Raw genomic sequence first — 9,718 nt, 5'->3', positions numbered from 1 at the left:
CGGTGATGGTATGGTAGATGAAGTACTGGTAACCGGGAGTATAGAGACCAATGATGGTATGGTAGATGAAGTACTAGCATCCTGGAGCATAGAGACCGGTGATGGTATGGTAGATGAAGTACTGGCATCCTGGAGCATAGAGACCGGTGATGGTATGGTAGATGAAGCACTGGCATCCTGGAGTATAGAGACCGGTTATGTTATGGTAGATGAAGTCCTTGCATCCTGGAGTATAGAGACCAGTGATGGTATGGTAGATGAAGTACTGGCATCCTGGGGTATAGAGACCGGTGATGGTATGGTAGATGAAGTACTGGTAACCTGGAGTATAGAGACCGGTGATGTTATGGTAGATGAAGTACGGACATCCTGGAGCTTAGAGACCGGTGATGGTATGGTAGATGAAGCACTGGCATCCTGGAGCATAGAGACCGGTGATGGTATGGTAGATGAAGCACTGGCATCCTGGAGTATAGAGACCAGTGATGGTATGGTAGATGAAGTACTGGCATCCTGGAGTACAGAGACCGGTGATGGTATGGTGGATGAAGTACTGGCATCCTGGAGTACAGAGACCGGTGATGGTATGGTAGATGAAGTACTGTTATCCTGGAGCATAGAGACCGGTGATGGTATGGAAGATGAAGCACTGGCATCCTGGCGCATAGAGACCGGTGATGGTATGGTAGATGAAGTACTGGTATCCTGGAGCATAGAGATCAGTGATGGTATGGTAGATGAAGTACTGGCATCCTGGAGTATAGAGACCGGTGATGTTATGGTAGATGAAGTACTGGCATCCTGGAGTATAGAGACCGGTGATGGTATGGTAGATGAAGTACTGGCATCCTGGAGTACAGAGACCAGTGATGTTATGGTAGATGAAGTACTGGCATCCTGGAGTATAGAGACCAGTGATGGTATGGTAGATGAAGTACTGGTATCCTGGAGTATAGAGACCGGTGATGGTATGGTAGATGAAGTACTGGTATCCTGGAGTATAGAGACCGGTAATGGTATGGAAGATGAAGCACTGGCATCCTGGCGCATAGAGACCGGTGATGGTATGGTAGATGAAGTACTGGTATCCTGGAGCATAGAGATCAGTGATGGTATGGTAGATGAAGTACTGGAATCCTGGAGTATAGAGACCAGTGATGTTATGGTAGATGAATTACTGGCATCCTGGAGTATAGAGACCGGTGATGGTATGGTAGATGAAGTACTGGCATCCTGGAGTACAGAGACCAGTGATATTATGGTAGATGAAGTACTGGCATCCTGGAGTATAGAGACCGGTGATGGTATGGTAGATGAAGTACTGGTATCCTGGAGTATAGAGACCGGTGATGGTATGGTAGATGAAGTACTGGTATCCTGGAGTATAGAGACCGGTGATGGTATGGTAGATGAAGTACTGGCATGCTGGAGCATAGAGACCGGTGATGGTATGGTAGATGAAGTACTGGTAACCGGGAGTATAGAGACCAGTGATGGTATGGTAGATGAAGTACTAGCATCCTGGAGCATAGAGACCGGTGATGGTATGGTAGATGAAGTACTGGCATCCTGGAGCATAGAGACCGGTGATAGTATGGTAGATGAAGTACTGGTAACCGGGAGTATAGAGACCAGTGATGGTATGGTAGATGAAGTACTAGCATCCTGGAGCATAGAGACCGGTGATGGTATGGTAAATGAAGTACTGGCATCCTGGAGCATAGAGACCGGTGATGGTTTGGTAGATGAAGCACTGGCATCCTGGAGTATAGAGACCGGTGATGTTATGGTAGATGAAGTCCTAGCATCCTGGAGTATAGAGACCAGTGATGGTATGGTAGATGAAGTACTGGCATCCTGGGGTATAGAGACCAGTGATGGTATGGTAGATGAAGCACTGGCATCCTGGAGTATAGAGGCCGGTGATGGTATGGTAGATGAAGTACTGGTATCCTGGAGCATAGAGACCGGTGATGGTATGGTAGATGAAGTACTGGCATCCTGGAGTATAGAGACCAGTGATGTTATGGTAGATTAAGTACTGGTAACCTGGAGTATAGAGACCGGTGATGGTATGGTAGATGAAGTACTGGCATCCTGGAGTATAGAGACCGTTGATGGTATGGTAGATGAAGTACTGTCATCCTGGAGCATAGAGACCGGTGATGGTATGGTAGATGAAGTACTGGCATCCTGGAGTATAGAGACCGGTGATGGTATGGTAGATGAAGCACTGGCATCCTGGAGTATAGAGACCGGTGATGATATGGTAGATGAAGTACTGGCATCCTGGAGTACAGAGACCAGTGATGGTATGGTAGATGAAGCACTGGCATCCTGGAGTATAGAGACCGGTGATGTTATGGTAGATGAAGTACTGGCATCCTGGAGTACAGAGACCAGTGATGGTATGGTAGATGAAGCACTGGCATCCTGGAGTATAGAGACCGGTGATGGTATGGTAGATGAAATACTGGTATCCTGGAGCATAGTGACCGGTGATGGTATGGTAGATGAAGTACTGGTATCCTGGAGCATAGAGACCGGTGATGGTATGGTAGATGAAGTACTGGTATCCTGGAGCATAGAGACCGGTGATGGTATGGTAGATGAAGTACTGGCATCCTGGGGTATAGAGACCGGTGATGGTATGGTAGATGAAGTACTGACATCCTGGAGTATAGAGACCGGTGATGGTATGGTAGATGAAGTACTGGTATCCTGGAGTATAGAGACCGGTGATGGTATGGTAGATGAAGTACTGGTAACCTGGAGTATAGAGACCGGTGATGTTATGGTAGATGAAGCACTGGCATCCTGGAGTATAGAGACCGGTGATGGTATGGTAGATGAAGTACTGGCATCCTGGAGTATAGAGACCGGTGATGGTATGGTAGATGAAGTACTGGCATCCTGGAGTATAGAGACCAGTGATGGTATGGTAGATGAAGTACTGGTAACCTGGAGTATAGAGATTGGTGATGTTATGGTAGATGAAGTACTGACATCCTGGAGTACAGAGACCGGTGATGGTATGGTAGATGAAGTACTGGCATCCTGGAGCATAGAGACCGGTGATGGTATGGTAGATGAAGCAATGGCATCCTGGAGTATAGAGACCGGTGATGTTATGGTAGATGAAGTCCTAGCATCCTGGAGTATAGAGACCAGTGATGGTACGATAGATGAAGTACTGGCATCCTGGAGTACAGAGACCGGTGATGGTATGGTAGATGAAGTACTGGCATCCTGGGGTATAGAGACCGGTGATGGTATGGTAGATGAAGTACTGGCATCCTGGGGTATAGAGACCGGTGATGTTATGGTAGATGAAGTCCTAGCATCCTGGAGTATAGAGACCAGTGATGGTATGGTAGATGAAGTACTGGCATCCTGGCGCATAGAGACCGGTGATGGTATGGTAGATGAAGTACTGGCATCCTGGAGCATAGAGACCGGTGATGGTATGGTAGATGAAGTACTGGCATCCTGGAGTATAGAGACCGGTGATGGTATGGTAGATGAAGTACTGGTAACCGGGAGTATAGAGACCAGTGATGGTATGGTAGATGAAGTACTAGCATCCTGTAGCATAGAGACCGGTGATGGTATGGTAGATGAAGTACTGGCATCCTGGAGCATAGAGACCGGTGATGGTATGGTAGATGAAGTACTGGCATCCTGGAGCATAGAGACCGGTGATGGTATGGTAGATGAAGCAATGGCATCCTGGAGTATAGAGACCGGTGATGTTATGGTAGATGAAGTACTGGTAACCGGGAGTATAGAGACCAGTGATGGTATGGTAGATGAAGTACTAGCATCCTGTAGCATAGAGACCGGTGATGGTATGGTAGATGAAGTACTGGCATCCTGGAGCATAGAGACCGGTGATGGTATGGTAGATGAAGTACTGGCATCCTGGAGCATAGAGACCGGTGATGGTATGGTAGATGAAGCAATGGCATCCTGGAGTATAGAGACCGGTGATGGTATGGTAGATGAAGCACTGGCATCCTGGAGTATAGAGACCGGTGATGGTATGGTAGATGAAGTACTGGCATCCTGGAGTACAGAGACCGGTGATGGTATGGTAGATGAAGTACTGGCATCCTGGAGCATAGAGACCGGTGATGGTATGGTAGATGAAGTACTGGCATCCTGGAGCATAGAGACCGGGGATGGTATGGTAGATGAAGTACTGGCATCCTGGAGTATAGAGACCGGTGATGGTATGGTAGATGAAGTACTGGTAACCGGGAGTATAGAGACCAGTGATGGTATGGTAGATGAAGTACTAGCATCCTGTAGCATAGAGACCGGTGATGGTATGGTAGATGAAGTACTGGCATCCTGGAGCATAGAGACCGGTGATGGTATGGTAGATGAAGTACTGGCATCCTGGAGCATAGAGACCGGTGATGGTATGGTAGATGAAGCAATGGCATCCTGGAGTATAGAGACCGGTGATGTTATGGTAGATGAAGTCCTAGCATCCTGGAGTATAGAGACCAGTGATGGTACGATAGATGAAGTACTGGCATCCTGGGGTATAGAGACCGGTGATGGTATGGTAGATGAAGTACTGGCATCCTGGGGTATAGAGACCGGTGATGTTATGGTAGATGAAGTCCTAGCATCCTGGAGTACAGAGACCGGTGATGGTATGGTAAATGAAGTACTGGTAACCGGGAGTATAGAGACCAGTGATGGTATGGTAGATGAAGTACTGGTATCCTGGAGTATAGAGACCGGTGATGGTATGGTAGATGAAGTACTGGTATCCTGGAGCATAGAGAGCGGTGATGGTATGGTAGATGAAGTACTGGTATCCTGGAGCATAGAGAGCGGTGATGGTATGGTAGATGAAGTACTGGCATCCTGGAGTATAGAGACCGGTGATGGTATGGTAGATGAAGTACTAGCATCCTGTAGCATAGAGACCGGTGATGGTATGGTAGATGAAGTACTGGCATCCTGGAGCATAGAGACCGGTGATGGTATGGTAGATGAAGTACTGGCATCCTGGAGCATAGAGACCGGTGATGGTATGGTAGATGAAGCAATGGCATCCTGGAGTATAGAGACCGGTGATGTTATGGTAGATGAAGTCCTAGCATCCTGGAGTATAGAGACCAGTGATGGTACGATAGATGAAGTACTGGCATCCTGGGGTATAGAGACCGGTGATGGTATGGTAGATGAAGTACTGGCATCCTGGGGTATAGAGACCGGTGATGTTATGGTAGATGAAGTCCTAGCATCCTGGAGTATAGAGACCAGTGATGGTATGGTAGATGAAGTACTGGCATCCTGGCGCATAGAGACCGGTGATGGTATGGTAGATGAAGTACTTGCATCCTGGAGTACAGAGACCGGTGATGGTATGGTAGATGAAGTACTGGCATCCTGGAGTATAGAGACCAGTAATGTTATGGTAGTTGAAGTACTGGCATCCTGGAGTATAGAGACCGGTGATGGTATGGTAGATGAAGTACTGGCATCCTAGAGTACAGAGACCAGTGATGTTATGGTAGATAAAGTACTGGCATCCTGGAGTATAGAGACCGGTGATGGTATGGTAGACTAAGTACTGGCATCCTGGAGCATAGAGACCGGTGATGGTATGGTAGATGAAGTACTGGCATCCTGGAGTACAGAGACCGGTGATGGTATGGTAGATGAAGTACTGGCATCCTGGGGTATAGAGACCGGTGATGGTATGGTAGATGAAGTACTGGCATCCTGGAGTACAGAGACCAGTGATGGTATGGTAGATGAAGTACTGGCATCCTGGAGCATAGAGACCGGTGATGGTATGGTAGATGAAGTCCTAGCATCCTGGAGCATAGAGACCGGTGATGGTATGGTAGATGAAGTACTGGTAACCGGGAGTATAGAGACCAGTGATGGTATGTTAGATGAAGCACTGGCATCCTGGAGTATAGAGACCGGTGATGGTATGGTAGATGAAGTACTGGCATCCTGGAGTATAGAGACCGGTGATGGTATGGTAGATGAAGTACTGGCATCCTGGAGTATAGAGACCGGTGATGGTATGGTAGATGAAGTATTGACATCCTGGCGCATAGAGACCGGTGATGGTATGGCAGATAAAGCACTGGCATCCTGTAGTATAGAGTTCGGTGATGGTATAGTAGATGAAGCACTGGCATCCTGGAGCATAGAGACCAGTGATGGTATGGTAGATGAAGTACTAGCATCCTGGAGTATAGAGACCGGTGATGGTATGGTAGATGAAGTACTGGAATCCTGGAGTATAGAGACCGGTGATGGTATGGTAGATGAAGTACTGGCATCCTGGAGCATAGAGACCGGTGATGGTATGGTAGATGAAGCACTGGTAACCTGGAGTATAGAGACCGGTGATGGTATGGTAGATGAAGTACTGGCATACTGGAGTATAGAGACCAGTGATGGTATGGTAGATGAAGTATTGACATCCTGGCGCATAGAGACCGGTGATGGTATGGTAGATGAAGCACTGGCATCCTGGAGTATAGAGACCGGTGATGTTATGGTAGATGAAGTACTGACATCCTGGAGCATAGAGACCGGTGATGGTATGGTAGATAAAGTACTGGCATCCTGGAGCATAGAGACCGGTGATGGTATGGTAGATGAAGCACTGGCATCCTGGAGTATAGAGACCAGTGATGGTATGGTAGATGAAGTACTGGCATCCTGGAGTACAGAGACCGGTGATGGTATGGTGGATGAAGTACTGGCATCCTGGAGTACAGAGACCGGTGATGGTATGGTAGATGAAGTACTGTTATCCTGGAGCATAGAGACCGGTGATGGTATGGAAGATGAAGCACTGGCATCCTGGCGCATAGAGACCGGTGATGGTATGGTAGATGAAGTACTGGTATCCTTGAGCATAGAGATCAGTGATGGTATGGTAGATGAAGTACTGGCATCCTGGAGTATAGAGACCAGTGATGTTATGGTAGATGAAGTACTGGCATCCTGGAGTATAGAGACCGGTGATGGTATGGTAGATGAAGTACTGGCATCCTGGAGTACAGAGACCAGTGATGTTATGGTAGATGAAGTACTGGTATCCTGGAGTATAGAGACCGGTGATGGTATGGTAGATGAAGTACTGGTATCCTGGAGTATAGAGACCGGTGATGGTATGGTAGATGAAGTACTGGCATGCTGGAGCATAGAGACCGGTGATGGTATGGTAGATGAAGTACTGGTAACCGGGAGTATAGAGACCAGTGATGGTATGGTAGATGAAGTACTAGCATCCTGGAGCATAGAGACCGGTGATGGTATGGTAGATGAAGTACTGGCATCCTGGATCATAGAGACCGGTGATAGTATGGTAGATGAAGTACTGGTAACCGGGAGTATAGAGACCAGTGATGGTATGGTAGATGAAGTACTGTTATCCTGGAGCATAGAGACCGGTGATGGTATGGTAGATGAAGTACTGGCATCCTGGAGCATAGAGACCGGTGATGGTATGGTAGATGAAGCACTGGCATCCTGGAGTATAGAGACCGGTGATGTTATGGTAGATGAAGTCCTAGCATCCTGGAGTATAGAGACCAGTGATGGTATGGTAGATGAAGTACTGGCATCCTGGGGTATAGAGACCAGTGATGGTATGGTAGATGAAGCACTGGCATCCTGGAGTATAGAGACCGGTGATGGTATGGTAGATGAAGTACTGGTATCCTGGAGCATAGAGACCGGTGATGGTATGGTAGATGAAGTACTGGCATCCTGGAGTATAGAGACCAGTGATGTTATGGTAGATGAAGTACTGGTATCCTGGAGCATAGAGACCGGTGATGGTATGGTAGATGAAGTACTGGTATCCTGGAGCATAGAGATCGGTGATGGTATGGTAGATGAAGTACTGGCATCCTGGGGTATAGAGACCGGTGATGGTATGGTAGATGAAGTACTGGTAACCTGGAGTATAGAGACCGGTGATGTTATGGTAGATGAAGTACTGACATCCTGGAGCATAGAGACCGGTGATGGTATGGTAGATAAAGTACTGGCATCCTGGAGCATAGAGACCGGTGATGGTATGGTAGATGAAGTACTGTCATCCTGGAGTATAGAGACCGGTGATGGTATGGTAGATGAAGCACTGGCATCCTGGAGTATAGAGACCGGTGATGGTATGGTAGATGAAGCACTGGTAACCGGGAGTATAGAGACCAGTGATGGTATGGTAGATGAAGTACTAGCATCCTGGAGCATAGAGACCGGTGATGGTATGGTAGATGAAGTACTGGCATCCTGGAGCATAGAGACCGGTGATGGTATGGTAGATGAAGTACTGGCATCCTGGAGCATAGAGACCGGTGATGGTATGGTAGATGAAGCAATGGCATCCTGGAGTATAGAGACCGGTGATGTTATGGTAGATGAAGTCCTAGCATCCTGGAGTATAGAGACCAGTGATGGTACGGTAGATGAAGTACTGGCATCCTGGGGTATAGAGACCGGTGATGGTATGGTAGATGAAGTACTGGCATCCTGGGGTATAGAGACCGGTGATGTTATGGTAGATGAAGTCCTAGCATCCTGGAGTATAGAGACCAGTGATGGTATGGTAGATGAAGTACAGGCATCCTGGCGCATAGAGACCGGTGATGGTATGGTAGATGAAGTCCTAGCATCCTGGAGCATAGAGACCGGTGATGGTATGGTAGATGAAGTACTTGCATCCTGGAGTACAGAGACCGGTGATGGTATGGTAGATGAAGTACTGGCATCCTGGAGTACAGAGACCAGTGATGTTATGGTAGATAAAGTACTGGCATCCTGGAGTATAGAGACCGGTGATGGTATGGTAGACTAAGTACTGGCATCCTGGAGCATAGAGACCGGTGATGGTATGGTAGATGAAGTACTGGCATCCTGGAGTACAGAGACCGGTGATGGTATGGTAGATGAAGTACTGGCATCCTGGGGTATAGAGACCGGTGATGGTATGGTAGATGAAGTACTGGCATCCTGGAGTACAGAGACCAGTGATGGTATGGTAGATGAAGTACTGGCATCCTGGAGCATAGAGACCGGTGATGGTATGGTAGATGAAGTCCTAGCATCCTGGAGCATAGAGACCGGTGATGGTATGGTAGATGAAGTACTGGTAACCGGGAGTATAGAGACCAGTGATGGTATGGTAGATGAAGTACTGTTATCCTGGAGCATAGAGGCCGGTGATGGTATGGTAGATGAAGTACTGGCATCCTGGAGTATAGAGACCGGTGATGGTATGGTAGATGAAGTATTGACATCCTGGCGCATAGAGACCGGTGATGGTATGGCAGATGAAGCACTGGCATCCTGTAGTATAGAGTTCGGTGATGGTATAGTAGATGAAGCACTGGCATCCTGGAGCATAGAGACCAGTGATGGTATGGTAGATGAAGTACTAGCATCCTGGAGTATAGAGACCGGTGATGGTATGGTAGATGAAGTACTGGAATCCTGGAGTATAGAGACCGGTGATGGTATGGTAGATGAAGTACTGGCATCCTGGAGTACAGAAACCGGTGATGGTATGGTAGATGAAGTACTGGTAACCTGGAGTATAGAGACCGGTGATGGTATGGTAGATGAAGTACTGGCATACTGGAGTATAGAGACCAGTGATGGTATGGTAGATGAAGTATTGACATCCTGGCGCATAGAGACCGGTGATGGTATGGTAGATGAA

This window comes from Engystomops pustulosus, chromosome 4, assembly GCF_040894005.1.
Source record: "Engystomops pustulosus chromosome 4, aEngPut4.maternal, whole genome shotgun sequence".
NCBI classification, from domain to species: Eukaryota; Metazoa; Chordata; class Amphibia; order Anura; family Leptodactylidae; genus Engystomops; species Engystomops pustulosus.
The sequence above is the reverse complement of the archived record's forward strand: the minus strand, read 5'-3'. Positions refer to the sequence as shown.